Source organism: Ochotona princeps, chromosome 20, assembly GCF_030435755.1.
Source record: "Ochotona princeps isolate mOchPri1 chromosome 20, mOchPri1.hap1, whole genome shotgun sequence".
In the NCBI taxonomy this organism is placed as follows: Eukaryota; Metazoa; Chordata; class Mammalia; order Lagomorpha; family Ochotonidae; genus Ochotona; species Ochotona princeps.
In genome coordinates this window covers 2827164-2841897 of record NC_080851.1, presented here as the reverse complement: position 1 = coordinate 2841897, position 14734 = coordinate 2827164, and the positions used below count along the sequence as shown (strand labels likewise).

General features: G+C 60.1%; 1 protein-coding gene across 1 annotated transcript in view; it reads right to left on the bottom strand.

Moving 5' to 3' along the window:
* TNS3 (tensin 3) overlaps window positions 1–14734 on the bottom strand; it is a 130319-nt gene that overhangs the window by 99003 nt on the left and 16582 nt on the right. The window contains exon 2 of the mRNA XM_058678365.1: window positions 5668–5779. The gene's annotated coding sequence lies outside the window, so the exon portion shown is untranslated. The remainder of the gene's footprint in view (window positions 1–5667; window positions 5780–14734) is intronic.

Genomic DNA, 14734 nt, shown 5'->3' with positions numbered 1-14734 from the left:
GAGCAGAGCCATGACAGAACAGCCACAGGCCCCTGGAGAGCTCTCACAGCACTTCTGCTCCCGCCTGAAGGCTGACCTGCTGGCAGCAATGCAGAAGCCGATGGACAAGGGCCAGAAGTGCAACGACCGCCCAACACAGCTGCAGGACGGCACACCACACCACACCACAGCTGCAGGACGGCACACCACACCACACCACAGTTGCAGGACGGCACACCACACCACACCACAGTTGCAGGACGGCACACCACACCACACCACAGCTGCAGGACGGCACACCACACCACACCACAGCTGCAGGACGGCACACCACACCACAGCTGCAGGACGGCATACCACACCACACCACAGCTGCAGGACGGCACACCACACCACACCACACCACAGCTGCAGGACGGCACACCACACCACAGCTGCAGGACAGCACACCACACGCCTCTCTCACCTCTACTCTGTGCAGACAACCACGGCAGCCACTTTCATGAAAATAATCGGGGGCAGGTACTTGGCACCTGTGGGAACCCTGCCTGGGGATCCCCAGAGCCCATCTCAGCCTGCCTGGGCCGAGTCCTGGCTCCACTTAAGCTCCAGCTTCCTCCTCACATACTCTGCGAGATGCCTGGGTCCCCACACGGGAGACCGGGGCTGGGTTCCAAGCCCTCAGCTTGGACCAAGCCAACGCATGGGAGCACTCTCTCACTTGGTCTCCTTCTCAAATAAGTAAAAACAAATAGCTTCAAAATACAAGTACATTCATTTATTCAGGTTTCTTTCAAGTGATTTAAAACTGCAAGTCCCACTTCCAACAGTGACGTACAGCCCACAGCCCGGAGCCCCTGCTTAGGGTCTTTTGAGAACTCAGGAACAGGCGGTCCTGAGATCGCAGGGTGGGACAGCTGGCTCACACTGCAGTGGCAGCCCCACTCATCCTCCTTGCCTGAGGCTCCCAGAGTGAGGGAGTGACCCAGTCGCTCAAAGGAGGTGCCAAAGGCCCCACCCCTGGGCTCCCTGTCCATGCCCTCTGGTGTGGGAGGAGCTAGCCCTCCGCCCCACAGCCCCACAGCCCCAAGGTGGCTCCTGCGTCACACCCGTGTCCCACAGCCCCAGGGTGGCTCCTGCGTCACACCCATGTCCCACAGCCCCAGGGTGGCTCCTGCATCACACCCATGTCCCACAGCCCCAGGGTGGCTCCTGCGACACCCGTGTCCCACAGCCCCAGGGTGGCTCCTGCGTCACACATGTGTCCCACTTGCCCCCACTAGCAGCAGCATAGAGGCTGCATTGCTTTCTTGCTCCATTTCACTAACCGTGCGGAAGCTGCCCGCCCTGGCGACAAAGCGGGCACCCAGTGGCGCGTGACTCAGGAAGCCGGAGCTGGCCACGAGCCTGGCTCTGCGTGGGCAGTGCACACCTGGAGAGCCGAGCACAAAGGCCCTTCTGTGCCCGGCGCGGCACCTGGGCTCCACTGGGCTGGCTGAGCAAGTACAGCAAACATCCAGCATCAGCCACCTGGGGCCAAAGAGTCCAGGAAGCTGGGCCGCTGGACAGGCCAGACCTGCCCTACCTTCCCCAGGAGCCAGGCTCCACTCATAGGTCCTCTGCAGCCAGGTCTGCTTCCGCCATGAGGGGCAGAGCAGAGGCACAGCACAGAACCCAACCAGCCCCCTTCCTTCACTGGTGCGGAGAAAGTTATCAACACCCATGCCAAGTAACGTTAAAATCACCATCCCTAAACAACAGGCAGAAATATCCCCGACGGACACGGCTAACTACAGCTCTGTGTGCCCCAAGAAGCATGCTTCACACAAGGCACACGCATGCTCAACCACCCAGGACGGCCACGTGGGAAAGCTGGGAGAACCCGCTGCTCCATGGGAAGTCCAACCACCAGACCCCACAACCTCCGGAAGCATGCAGCACAATGCTGGAGCAGAACCGGAGGAGCAGGAAGGAATTCAGAACAAGAGACTGGAGGACATCATCACCACCTTGGCTGGGAAGGGCAGATGACCTAAAATCGGGAACATGAACAAAGGCAGGCCTGCCCACAGCCAACTCTCCCAGGCCCCACGCACACCCCGACAGGCTGCCGCTGCAGAGCTCCAGCGCGAACTGGAGAGGCAAGAGACGGGGAAGCAAGGGCCACGCAAAAATGGTAAAACTTTTGCCGAAAAACAAAACTGACACAGAAAGATTCAGCATTCCTAATACAAGCTACTCAGAACTGCAGAAGAAAAGCATAGGATTTAACAAGCGCAGAAAGGCCAGGCGGCTGCAGACGCCTGCTCAGAGGCGCAATGTCACATGAGAACCACAAGAAATCCAACCACACAGATGCCACTTCCCGCATGCTGAGGAGTCTCAGGGGAGGATGCAGAGGTGCTGCAGGTGCACCGAGGGTGCGCAGCCAACACGTCTCCGTGAGTGTCCCCCTACTCCAAGGTGATCAGTGCCCTGGCTCCCAGTGCGGCCGAGCCACTCCCACGGTGTCCCCCCACCCAAGGCCACCAGCACACTCTACCCAGCATTTCCCTGAAACGGCCACTCCTCCCCCACGGCTCCAGAGGCCTGGGGAAGCCAGACCGCCACCTGCCAGGCCACCAGAACCTTCTCAAGGACACTCACCATGTGCTCACGTCCACACAAGCCCAAGAGCCACCCTGTGCTTCTCTGTGTCCCCGGAGGCGGGAATGACCAACAGGCCAGGCCTCCCTAACCCCAAGTCGCCACTATCCACACCATCCACTATGGCCTTGCTAGCCTTTAAATTTTTTTTTTTTTAACTTATTCTGGAAGGCAGAATGACAGAGAGACAGAAAGAGCTCTCCCACCTACTGGCTCCCTCCCCAGATGGCTGTAACAGCCAGGGCTGGGCCAGGCTCAAGCCAGGAGCCAGGACACACATTCAGGTCTCACACTGGGGTCATCTAATGTTGCTTTCCCAGGCCAGAGGCACGGAGCTGCAGAAGTGGGACCAGTGTTATGGCCGGTGGCTTGACCCATTATGGCCTATGCTGACCACCATGTCTGAGAGCTGTCACCTGGTTCCGGCCAAGAGCAGCCTCCGCACCCACCTGTACTCCAACTACCATCACTTGGTGTAGGGGAGACAGTGAGGGCCTCTGGCGTACAGTTCCCATCTTCTGTGCCAGCAGGTGCTGATGCTGCCGGGTGGAGTGAACGCACCAGCCACCATCAAATCTGGCAGCAGCCTGCTCTGCCCACCTCCCCCTGGCCCATGGCATCTCCCTCCTGGCAGCTCTCACAGCACCACTTCTGCTCTGTAGTTCTCTCTCCCAAGCACCAATTCACTCTTCTGCACTGCTCCCCGCATGCCATGCTGGTCTCTCCAGTCCCTCTGCTGGCCCCAGGCCAACTGGCTCTCCAGGGAGCATCTGTCTGGCCCAAGGTCCCCCCACCCCACCTTCCTGCAAGCCCGGGTCTCCTAGAACTCACAATGAACATGCAGTGCTCCCCCACTAAAGTCCACAGGGCTAACAAAGCCCCTTGCTGTCCCCAGCCCCGCTCCCCTCCTGACAGCCCTGCCTGCCCTCGCTGTCCCTGGCCCCACTCCCCTCCTGACAGCCCTGCCTGCCCTCGCTGTCCCCGGCCCGCTCCCCTCCTGACAGCCCTGCCTGCCTGCCCTCGTTGTCCCTGGCCCCGCTCCCCTCCTGACAGCCCTGCCTGCCCTCGCTGTCCCTGGCCCCACTCCCCTCCTGACAGCCCTGCCTGCCCTCGCTGTCCCCGGCCCGCTCCCCTCCTGACAGCCCTGCCTGCCTGCCCTCGCTGTCCCCGGCCCCGCTCCCCTCCTGATGGGCCCTGTGGCTATCCTAGGCCTGCCAGATCACAGCTGTGTCACTGCTTTAGGGTCTCCACACCGCTGCCACCCCAGAGCCTCCAGGTAAAACCCACAGTGGGGCCCAGCAACCTGGAGGGCCCCAGGGCCAGGAATGTCACCTCACGAGGCAGACACGGGAGGGCAGGTGAGAATGAGGAGGGTCTGTGTGTAGAGGTGCTGTGTGGGCCAAGCTGGGCATGCGGGCACCGGGGTGGGGGCAGAGCTGCACTTGCTCCACCACAGGGCTGCACCAGCTGGCTCAGGGCCACTCCTAATGGCATACCCAAGGCGGCTCACAGAGTTGAGGTACAGAGCGGTGAGGGCAGCAAGGTGAACTGGGCATCCAACCCACCTCTGGGCGGGGCCCCAGCCTGCTTCCTGCATACCTCACGGGAGCCCTCACGGCCGCTCTACAGTGCAACACAGGGGCTCTTGTCATTGCTGTATATCCAGGGTGGCCCGGGGGGATGGCGGGTTGTAGGTTCCCACCAAGTTCTGACTCTTCCTACTGCCCACACTGGCTGCAACTCAGAGGGCCGTGTCAGCCCGGGAGGTGGGTAAAAGAGAGTGACCCCCACGGGCAAGGACAGGGCCACACGCAGGAGTGGGCCAGTCAGGAGCCAACGCTGCCAGGGCAGATGACTGCCATGCCTACAGCTTGATGGCGAGATCTGTGAGACCCACCCGCGGGCTGTCCACTCTGCTGGGGGCTGTGAGACCCACCTGCCTGGCTGTCCACTCTGCTGGGGGCTGTGAGACCCACCTGCCGGCTGTCCGCTCTGCTGGGGGCTGTGAGACCCACCTGCCGGCTGTCCGCTCTGCTGGGGGCTGTGAGACCCACCTGCCTGGCTGTCCACTCTGCTGGGGGCTATGAGAGAAGTGGGGCAGCAGCCACACCCACTGATGCCAGTGGAGGGGCTATGGAGGCTGCTGGGGACCAGGTCACGGAAGGCGACAGAGCTGGCATGGCCAACTGCAGCCTTTGGAAGGGCCGCACGGGGACAGCCAAGAGCCTGTGTGTGCACAGCACCGTGCGCTCCCTCGCTTCTCTCTCAAAGCAGAAGCAGCTCAGGCAGGGTCTGCACAGTGGCTCTACCTCAGTCCCGCTCGAGATAATGGGCAACACAGAGGACAGTGGCAAACGCTGCAGGAGCTGGAAGGAGGCTCACAACCCATGGGGCACCTGTGTGGCCAAGGAACGCATTCCCAGACATGCGCCCATGCACATGAACATACATCGTGCACGCATGCTCGGCCATGCCTGTGCGGGTCACCTGCACACGCTCACAGGCACTCACACTCGGGCACACCAGGCACCCTTCCACAAGTCCCTCTCCTCCCCCTCCTCTCTGAAGGAGAAAGGACCAAGAGGCAGCCTTCCACTCTCTGCAGACTGACACTGGCATTCAGGGATGGCAGGACGGCACAGAGACAGCCCTATGTCTACCAACAGGTTCATCACCAGGGCACCAAAGCATCAGCAGGTAAGTCCCACTGGTTAGCTGGCAAGAGGCATCAGCTGCTGTACCCAGGGACAGCAGCAGGGCCCTGGCAAGGGTTGTGTGGAAACCAAGACCAGCAGAACCTGAGTGGCCATGTCTGCTCAGACACCCACGAGTTACGGAAGCTCCAGGTCAGAGAAGGAGGACTGAGAAGGGCTGTCTGTTCCTCTCCCATGGGAGCATGCGCATCCCCTCTCTGGGAGAGCCCAGCTGGTCCCGGCCGTGTCCAGCCAGGGACTGAGACAGGGAATTCCGGGCAAACTCCCAACAGCGCCTCTGCTCACTATGGTGCTGGCCGATGCGCAAGACACAAGGGCAAGGACCCACCTCGGCATGAGCTGCCCCGGCCCGCGATGATCTGCCTGCAGACCCCACAGGCCCTGGGTTTCTTAAAGGCCTTGCTCTTGAAGCCGTGCCGCCTTGGGGCGAATTCTTCTACCTGGAAAAGCAAAAAGGGAGAGCGTCAACCTTCAGTTCAGGGTTTGGGTCACTTCCCCCTTCCATCACAGGAAACAGCCAGCTCCCAACACACAGCCTGCTGCCAACAGCAGTCACGTGATGGCCACATGGCTGGCTGGGCCCAGGCCTCCATGGCAAGGGGCGCAACACCAGTGTCAGGCAGAAGTTGGCCAGCTCCCCCGCCCAGGGTGCCCAGCTCTTGTTCTCCCTGAGCCCAGGGAGCCACACGTGACATGCTTGCAGTCACGACTCCCAGCTGGAGCAGACCTTCACAAGCCCGGTTCCCCTTGGGGACAGAACAGCAGCCACAGCTGCTTACTGCCGACAAGCGTCTGTGTTCATCCACACTCGGAGTCACTGACCTCATCTCCTGCTCACCGCAGCAATTAAAACGTGCTGAGAGGATGGGGCACCACGGGGAACACGGAGCAAGTGGTGCAAGTGCTCCGGAAACAGTCTGACAACTTCCTACAAACTTCACTCTTCCGCTACCTGGAATTCCACCCTCACATAAGAAGGAAATACCTACTTACAGTCATGAAAGACTGTGCGTGAACAGTTACAGCAGCCTTATTTAAAAACGCCCAAGACAAAAATCAGCCAGCATCCATCAGAAGGAGAATGGAATTTTAAAAAGTACTCCTCAGGTGCAACCATATACTAGAACCTATACAGACAAGGAAGGCATCCCACGGGCACACAGACGCCCAGTGCAGGGCAGACCATGATCATGGACAGCCAGCTCACCTGTGCCAACAGAACTAAAAGCAGCTGTGGCCACGCAAAATGCTGGCCATCACGGGAGGCGCAGTAATGTGCTCCATGCATCACCCTGGAGCAGGTGGCTACACAGGCCATCTCAGGCCCTGAGATGTGAGCAGGTTACTATTGGCAGAGCCATCACAAGGGTAGGAACGGGCCTGTCAATCAACTGTGCTGGAAGGATGCTCGCAGCACGGCTCTGAAGACGAGGCTGGGGCCAGCGCAGTGACACAGCCAGCAAATCCTCCGTCTGCAGCACCGGCAACCCACATGGGCACTGGTCCTAGTCCCTACTCCTCCAGTCCATTCCAGCTCCCTGCTAACAGAATGGGAAAGTAGCAGAGGGCGGTTCAAGTCCTTGGGACCCTGCACTCATGGGGAGACCAGGAAGAAGCTCCTGGCTCCCAGCTTCGGACCGGCCCAGAACTGGCTGTTACAGCCTTCTGGAGAGTGAGCCAGCAAATAGAAGTTCTCTCTCTCTCTCCCCTCTCCTCTGGACAAGTCAACCATGGTGATAACACCTTGATTTTTTATTTCTTAGAAAGTATCTACAGGAACTTCTACTTCTGACCCAGATGAAATACCACACCTAAAATAATCAAAAAGAAAAACAAGAGATTTGAATATAAAGATGGTTCTTAAAGACACAGCACTGGAAACGAAGCATGGTGAAGTTTCCTTGTCGGAGACATGGAGAACGAGGCGACTGCTCGGACCACCCCAAGGTGGCGGAGAAGGACGGGCAGTCCGCTCCAAGCGAGAGCCCAGCCTGCGTCGAGCAGCAGCAGCAGGAGCTGCGTACACTGTACACTCAGTCTTGAGCACACATGTGTGCACGCATGTGTACCCACATGCACACATGAGAGCTTGCTCCCCTGGGCTGGGGAAAGAAATCGCCAGGCAGGATGAGAGACCAGGAGACCCAGCGCTGGAACGGTGCAGGGAACAAGGCCTTATCCCACAGCCAGACAGAAGCCTCAGACTTCACAGCCTCTCACCAAAACACCCTGCAGAATGGCGACCCGTGAGCCGACTGCAGCTGCTCTCTGCCCACTCCATCCAAAAAGCAACCCCGCAGCTTCACTCTGCAGCCTCCATAAAACTCAAGGCAACCATCGGCAGAGTGAACATTTCCAACACCCAGCAGGGGCACATTCACAAGGTCTGACAGAGGTGCTGAGACAGACGGCAGGGCCAGCTGACCAGGACCTCCAAGGAGAGCCTAACCACTCTCCAAAGACTGCAAAGGGCAGGCAGAGACCTGGAAGACAGAGCAAAGCCAAGTCACACACCTGCAGGAGAGAGCAGCAAAGGTTGGAGCTGAAGACTATGCCGGTGGGTCACAGCAAGCGAGGCCATGAGACAGCCAAATCAGTAATCTGCACACAGCAGCGCTGGGCGCGGAGCAGCGAGCACGGCACACGTGCACGAGGGAAGGCAGGCAAGGAGCATCAGGAACTCCAGCAAGGCAACGTCCTATATCCAGCACGGGGATCTGCAAAACGTGACCGTGAGCCAAGCACTTGGTCAGACAAAGGCCGAAAGAACACATCACCAGGTGACGTATCTGTAAGGACTGCTGGGACCGGTTCCTGGGCAAAAGGGCAGCGCTCAGCGGAACACAGCTTTACCCAGAACAGAGTACCAGTGCCTGACACGAAGATTTCTTCTTAGGATCTGCAACTCACACAATCCACTGCTCCAAGGAGATGCGGCATTCAACCAGGAGAAATTAGCAAGGTTGATGGCAGCTCAGCACTGACTCCTCCGGAAAGCATAGGAAATACATTACTGTGACACTCTCAGAGTCGCTGGGATGAGCTGGGAGGTGTCTGCTAAATCCTACAGTGCCACTAAAATAATGAGTGGCAGCGAGCGTGATAACAACTCTGACAAGGCAAACAGAAAAAGGAAAAGCACAACAAAGAACATGTGGGAGAAAAGCAAAACTAGCAGCGAGAGGATGCGTTAAAGCTCATCTTATCCACAATCATTCATGTACATAATTCAATTAAAGGTCAAGGGTTGTCAGACTGTGGTTTACTATTATTTTTTATTTCAAAGGCACAGTTGCAAGAGGGTACAGAAAGAGAGAAATCTTCCATTCACTGGCTCACTCCCCAGGCTGGCTGGAACTGCCGGAGGCAGGGGCCTGGAGCACCCATGGGGGTGCAGGCAGCCCAAGCACTGGGGTTACCCTCCCTGCTTTTCCAGGCCATCAGCTGGGAGTCAGCTGGAAGCTGAAAGCCTGCCTTGGGATGGCCCTGGTCTCCCCTGCCACTCAAGCCGTCCGGCACGCGGTTAACATACAGCTTGCTGTCATCACCACTTCTAATCCCAACCTCTGCCAAGTCAACCCTGCTCGCTCGAGCCTCTGGGCTTCCGTCAAGACTGTCAAACCACAGAGAGGGCCCCTAAGCAAGCAGACACCGTCAGGTCATCCCTGCCCCTGCAGCTCGAGCCTGGTGGCCCTGGGCAAGTCATAACCTCTCTCAAAAGCAAGGGACGCCCTTTCCTCCTGACTCCTGGCACAGCTGCTGCAAGGGCCCAACACCAGTCCACAAACTCCACTTGGGCAGCTACTGGTTCTGTTGTTTGTTTTAAAGGCAGAAAGACAGGCAGTGAAAGACCTGTCCCACCTGTTGGATCACCACTCCAAAACTCACAGCAGCCAGGGCTAGGCCAGGCAGAAACCAGGAACCCAGAAATTCACCCTGGTTTCCCACATGGGTAGCAAGGGTCCACACACTAGGAACCTCATCTGCCATCTTCCCAGGGGCATGTTGCTGGATCACAGGCAGCACAGCGTGAGCTCCACTGGCACTCCCACGTGGGAGACCACAGTAGGTGGTGGCTTAACTCACTGTGCCACTATGCCAGCCCCTGGGCACAGCTTTTTAAAGAGCTCAGCCTCAGCTCAGTCCCAGGCCAATTAAATGAGATTACATGGAGGTGGAGCCAGAACCCTGGCTGGGGGCCAAAGCTCCCCCAGGTGATTCCAATTAGCGGCCAGGGAGCCCCACTGCTCAAGTTTCAAAACAGTCTGTACCAAAAGTCACCTCTCGGCCTGTTTCACTTTCCCAGAGCACCCAGCAGCACGCCGTTTTGAAGGAGACTGCAGGGTCTCTGAGAGCAAAGCCGGGGCATCCAAGGTCCTGGGGGGCCAGCGGGGTCCCAGCAACAGCGTCTCGCACCAGTGGGGACAGCAAGCCCTGCACGAGGGCCAGCCTCTCCCCCAGTGTCACATCCATACAGGAGCAGCCATTCACGCCTCAAACACCGCCCTGTCCAGCAGTTTGTTCCTCCAGTACTGCGCACGGCTGTGTCATCTCACCTCCTCCCTGTGCCCATCCGCAGCCTCCCAGAGACAAGATACCCGCCCGGCCCTCTTTGTCCATGGTGCCTGGCAGACAGGGGCCCGGGCCCTTCAATCGATGCTTGTTGACCAAATGAATTGACCACAGTCTGTGGGCCAAGGAGGGACACTACGACCTCTTATTCCTGACAAGCACCTTTAATCTACCCAAGGAGAAAGAGACACTGTTTCTTACAGGTCCTGTGCCCACTGTCCGCAGCCAGGCGCCCACTGAAGGCAGCAGCGGAGGCAGTGGGGCTGGGTCCACTGAAGCCAGTGACACGAGTGACAGCTACCCTACCTCAGCTGGACCACACATCTGGGCTGGAGGGGCGGGGTCGCCAACCAGGACTCCCAGTCCTCCTACTCTGTGAGCAGCGAGCATGCTCCCGGCAGGAATCTAAATTGTGCGTAATTGTTCACAGCTAAGGGCTTGGAAGAGGAGCCCGCGGGCTGTGGGTTCCCCCGGACTCCCTGAGCAGGAGCCCTAATTAGTGCTGCTCTACATGGCGAGGTTTCTCTCCAGAAGAAAAAGCTGCCAAGTGGGGCGGGAGGGCGAGCTCCACTCCAGCAAAAGAGGAAAACGCAGACTCCCTCACCTCAGTATCCCCTCCCCAAAAGCGGAGGCAGCAGAGCAGGCGGCCCCGCAGGGCCAGGCCGGGCCAGGCCCGGGCGCACAACCCCAGCAGCACTGCGCAGATGTAGGAAGGGGGCACCAGGGTGCCTTGGGGCCCCAGGGAAGCCTGCAGCGGTGAGCCCAGAGCCCGGCCCGCCCCTGCGCCGGCGCCACACGCGGAGCGCCGGCCTGTGGCCTCCAGGCAATCCCGGCTGCCACTCTGACAGCCTGCGCTCCTCAGAGCCCTACAAAAGTTTCCCAACGAACGCAGCCAACGCCGGACTTTCTGTGGGCGAAGCGGCTGCCGCTGAACCCAGCAGTGAACCCACAAGCGTTCCAGCACCGCGGAGGGCTGTCCCCTGGGCCCTGAGGCAACCGGCCAGCTCGTCCAGACCCACGCGGGAGCACGGCGAGCCGCGCTTTACCTTCGCGGGGAACACGCGCGAAGCGGCGAGTCTGCGCCAGGGCCCGCGCCCCACTTCCATGCCGGGGGAAGGAGTCCGAGGAAGCGCTTCCAAGAGGCAGCAGGAGCGGAAGGAGTAAAGCCCGAATCCCGCGCGCCACGGGCTCTGCAGGGGCCACCCCGCTCGGGGCGCAGCCCCACGGGCCTCGCGCTCACACGGACGCTCGCTCGCTGGACACACGCGTGGGCGAGCGGCCGGCGCAGCCCACGCGCGCCTCGGCCCCGCGCCCCCGCCCGCGCCGCACTCACCTGGCCCTCGCGCCGGCGCGCTCCGGACCCGCGCGCGAACGCCACCGGGCGCTCGGGGATCAGGGCGCGCAGTCTCATGGCCGCCCCCGCCGCACGCTCGCAAGGCCCTAGAACCGGTCCGGCCCGGAAGGCACGGGCAGGCAGGCGCCGGGAACAAAAGCCCCGCGCTGCATCCGCGCGCGGCGCTCCGGCATCTGACACGAATTAGCCCGGTCCCCGCCCCGCCCGCAGCGCCGCGGAGCCCCGGGGAAGCTGGCGGGCCAAGGGCGGGCGCGCCGGAGCCGCCTGCCAGGCAGGGGGCAGCGCCTGCAGCCCCAGCTGACTGGAATTACCGGGCTGGGCGCGGCGGCGCGGCCGTGCTAGGGTTTCAGGCCCTGGGGCCTGCACGAATCAGAGCCCTGCAGGCTGCAAGGCTTCGGGTCCTGAATAGCATCCTGCAGCTGCTGTTCCAGGCAGAATCTCCCGGGCCGCAGGGCGACCAGAGGCTGCTGCCAGAGCCGACCAAAGCCCTGTGCAAGGGCTGGCCAAGCATCACTGGGAAGCAGCAGCAGCTCCAGCCCCGGTTCCCACTCTGGGCCTTACTTTTTATTTTTCACTCTCTCATTTTACCTGAGAGATCTTCTGTCTGCTGATTTCACTCCTCAAACGGACTGGGCCGGACCCACGTTCTTGAGCCCCAGTAGGTCCACGGGGAGCTGGATCAGAAAGCCAGGGAGGAGAGATACCAGAACCAAACGCCTGCATGGGGGCAGCAGGGGCCCCAGAGCGCTGGACTAAACGCCAACCCAACTCTGGATGCTGGGAGAGGTTAGAAACCTGCCGGGAAGGGGTGAGGGGCGAGTGGGAACCTGCACAGTGGAGGGGTCGCAACCCCGTCCAGTGTCTGGGACTGCAGGGAAAGCCCCATGGAGCTGGTGCTGTGGTGTGGCATGTTCAGCTGATACCTGCAAAGCAGGGGAAACCACATGGGTACCAGTTCGAGTCCCGGCTGCTCCACTTTCGATCTAGGTCCCTGCTGATGTATCTGGGAAAGCAGTGGAAAATGGCTCATGCTGGGACCCCTGCAGCCACGTGGGGGACCCACAAGAAGCTCCTGGTTCCTGGTCTTGGACTGACCCAGCTCTGGCCGTCACAGCCATTTGGAGAGAGAACCAGCAGCTGGAAGAGCTGTTTCTCTCTCTCTCTCTCTAACTCTTTCAAATCAGTAAGTGAATCTTCAAATAACAGTTAAGTTAGTGTTGTGGCACAGCGGGTTAAGCTGCCACTCCCTCTTTGTTTGAGATAAGTGGTTATTCTACTTCCAAAGCAGATATCCTTGGAAAGGTGGCAGAGGATGGCCCCACTGCCCGTGCAGGACACCAGGATGGAGTGCCCAGGTCCTGGGTCCAGCCTGGCCCAGCGCTGGCTAGTGCAGGGAGTGAACCAGTAGATGGAAGGTCTCTCCCCACCTCGTCACTCTACCTTTTCCATAGATAAACAAGATAACTCTATGACAATAAAATCCAATTTCTTAGAAAAATAAAGAAGCCACTTCAAACACAGCCAAGTCACAGCCCCGCCAGCAGGAACCCTGCAGCGTCTGTGGCCCCAGCAGCAGTATCCCGCAGGCCTAGTGTCCAGAGCTCAGCCTCTGTAGGACCCATGCCGCCACCCTCAGAGCTGCAGCTCCACGCTCAGGGCTAAACGCCTGACAGGTGAAGGGCACCTGGGAGGGCCAGGCCTTGAGGGCTGACGCATGTGCTTTCCAGCCGCGGGCCCCCTCAGGTCCCAGTTCCCTGCGTCCGTCCATCGGATCCTGCCCTCCGACTTTGCACCTCTCTGCCTCTCCGGGGCCCAGCTCCCTGCCCAGTGAGCACCAGCAGTTCTGTGGCATGTCGTCTGCCTCTTCTTTCCTGCCACCCGGCGAGTGAACCAGCTTTCTCTGCATCCACGCATCCTCAGGCATACTTTGATGTGGCTTCTACAGCTGACTGAGGCCTGAGGTTTTGCAAATGTCTCCCATTCCTGCCCCCTGAGTCACTGAGGGGTCCCTGTGTCGCACTCATGCCAGAGAGCCCCTGTCTAACCCAGGCCATGGCAGCGTCCACGGCAAAGCGCCAAGCATGCTGCCAGGAGGTACAGACACCTTTCCTGACATCACCCAGTCTCCCCAGCCTTGCCCTGTGCGCCGGAAGCCAGGCCCTCACTGACAAGGGGGACAGCATCAGGCACCTGACCAGCATGGGCTGGCCCCCAGCAGTCACACCAGCTGCTGCCGCCTCCTGAGAGCATGACTGCTGGCCCCGCAGCTCCACAGAACGCCCCAGGCTGGAGCTGGCGCTGTGACGCAGCAGTGACGCTTCCGGGATGTTGACACTGTTGAAGCAGTGTCGCTTCCTGGAGCAATGGGGTCGGGGTTCATGCAGCGTCCTGTGAATGCCCCTGCAGCAGACAATGGTCCAAGCCTCTGGACTCTGCCATCCACGTGGGGGACCCAGATGGGCCTCCTGGCTCCCAGCGTCGGCCCATGTGGCCATCTGTGGAATGAACCAGTAGACAGATCTCTCTCTCTCTCTGCTGTTCCAATAAATAAATCAATCTTTTATAATGAAAGGCCTATGTAGGTGTACTCCTAAGTCCCTCTGCTCCTAAGTCCCTCTGCTCCTGGGACGGAGGGTGGTGGGGCTGGGGGTCATGAGCAGACAGCACTCTGGGGCCACCTGCCCTGGCACTGACCAGCTCCCCGCTGGGAGCACCTCATCGGCCCTGGTCCCAGCACACCACCACTCCAGCCTTGCAGTCAGACTCAGGAGCCAGGGGAACTAGCCTGCTGTTGAGCCCCTCCCAACCCCAAGTGATTCCCAGCGCCCCCTCCCCAGCAACTCCTACCTCACACCCAGATCTCACAGTTGAGAGATTTGCAGGATGTGAAAAGCACGCCCCTGGCCAGCACTGGACAGGAGGAAACCACAGCCCCCATCCACTCCCAGACAGCAGCGGCGAGGCAGCCCTCTGGCCAGAAGCCACAGTCCTCCGTCAGAATGCAGGGGACAGTGGCATGGGTGTGTGGAGGTGCTGGATATGGAGGCAGCCAGGCACCCACGGGCCAGGCCTCCCCGGGACATAGCCTGGCCATGGCACAGTGGGAAAGGAGGACCCGCCTTACTGCGTGCTGTTCAGCCTGCACACCTGAACACAGGTAAGAGCTGAGCACCCAGGGTGCACCAGGCACACCTATACTGGGCTCACGGAATCTGGGATGCAACCCCAAGTAGCGTGTGTGGCTTTGCCCATCACAGCCGACAGGCTAGGGCTCAGGCCTGAAGCACTTTACCTGAGTCCCTGCCTGGAGTGGCCATCATGCTGGGCACCTCCTGACCCAGCTGGCCACGGCACAGAGCAGCCACTGTCCTGCAGCTCACCAAAGGGTCACTCCTGCACCAGGCCACCCACGAGGGAGGGCTGCAGCTCACCAGAGGGTCACTCCTGCACCAGGCCACCCACGAGGGAG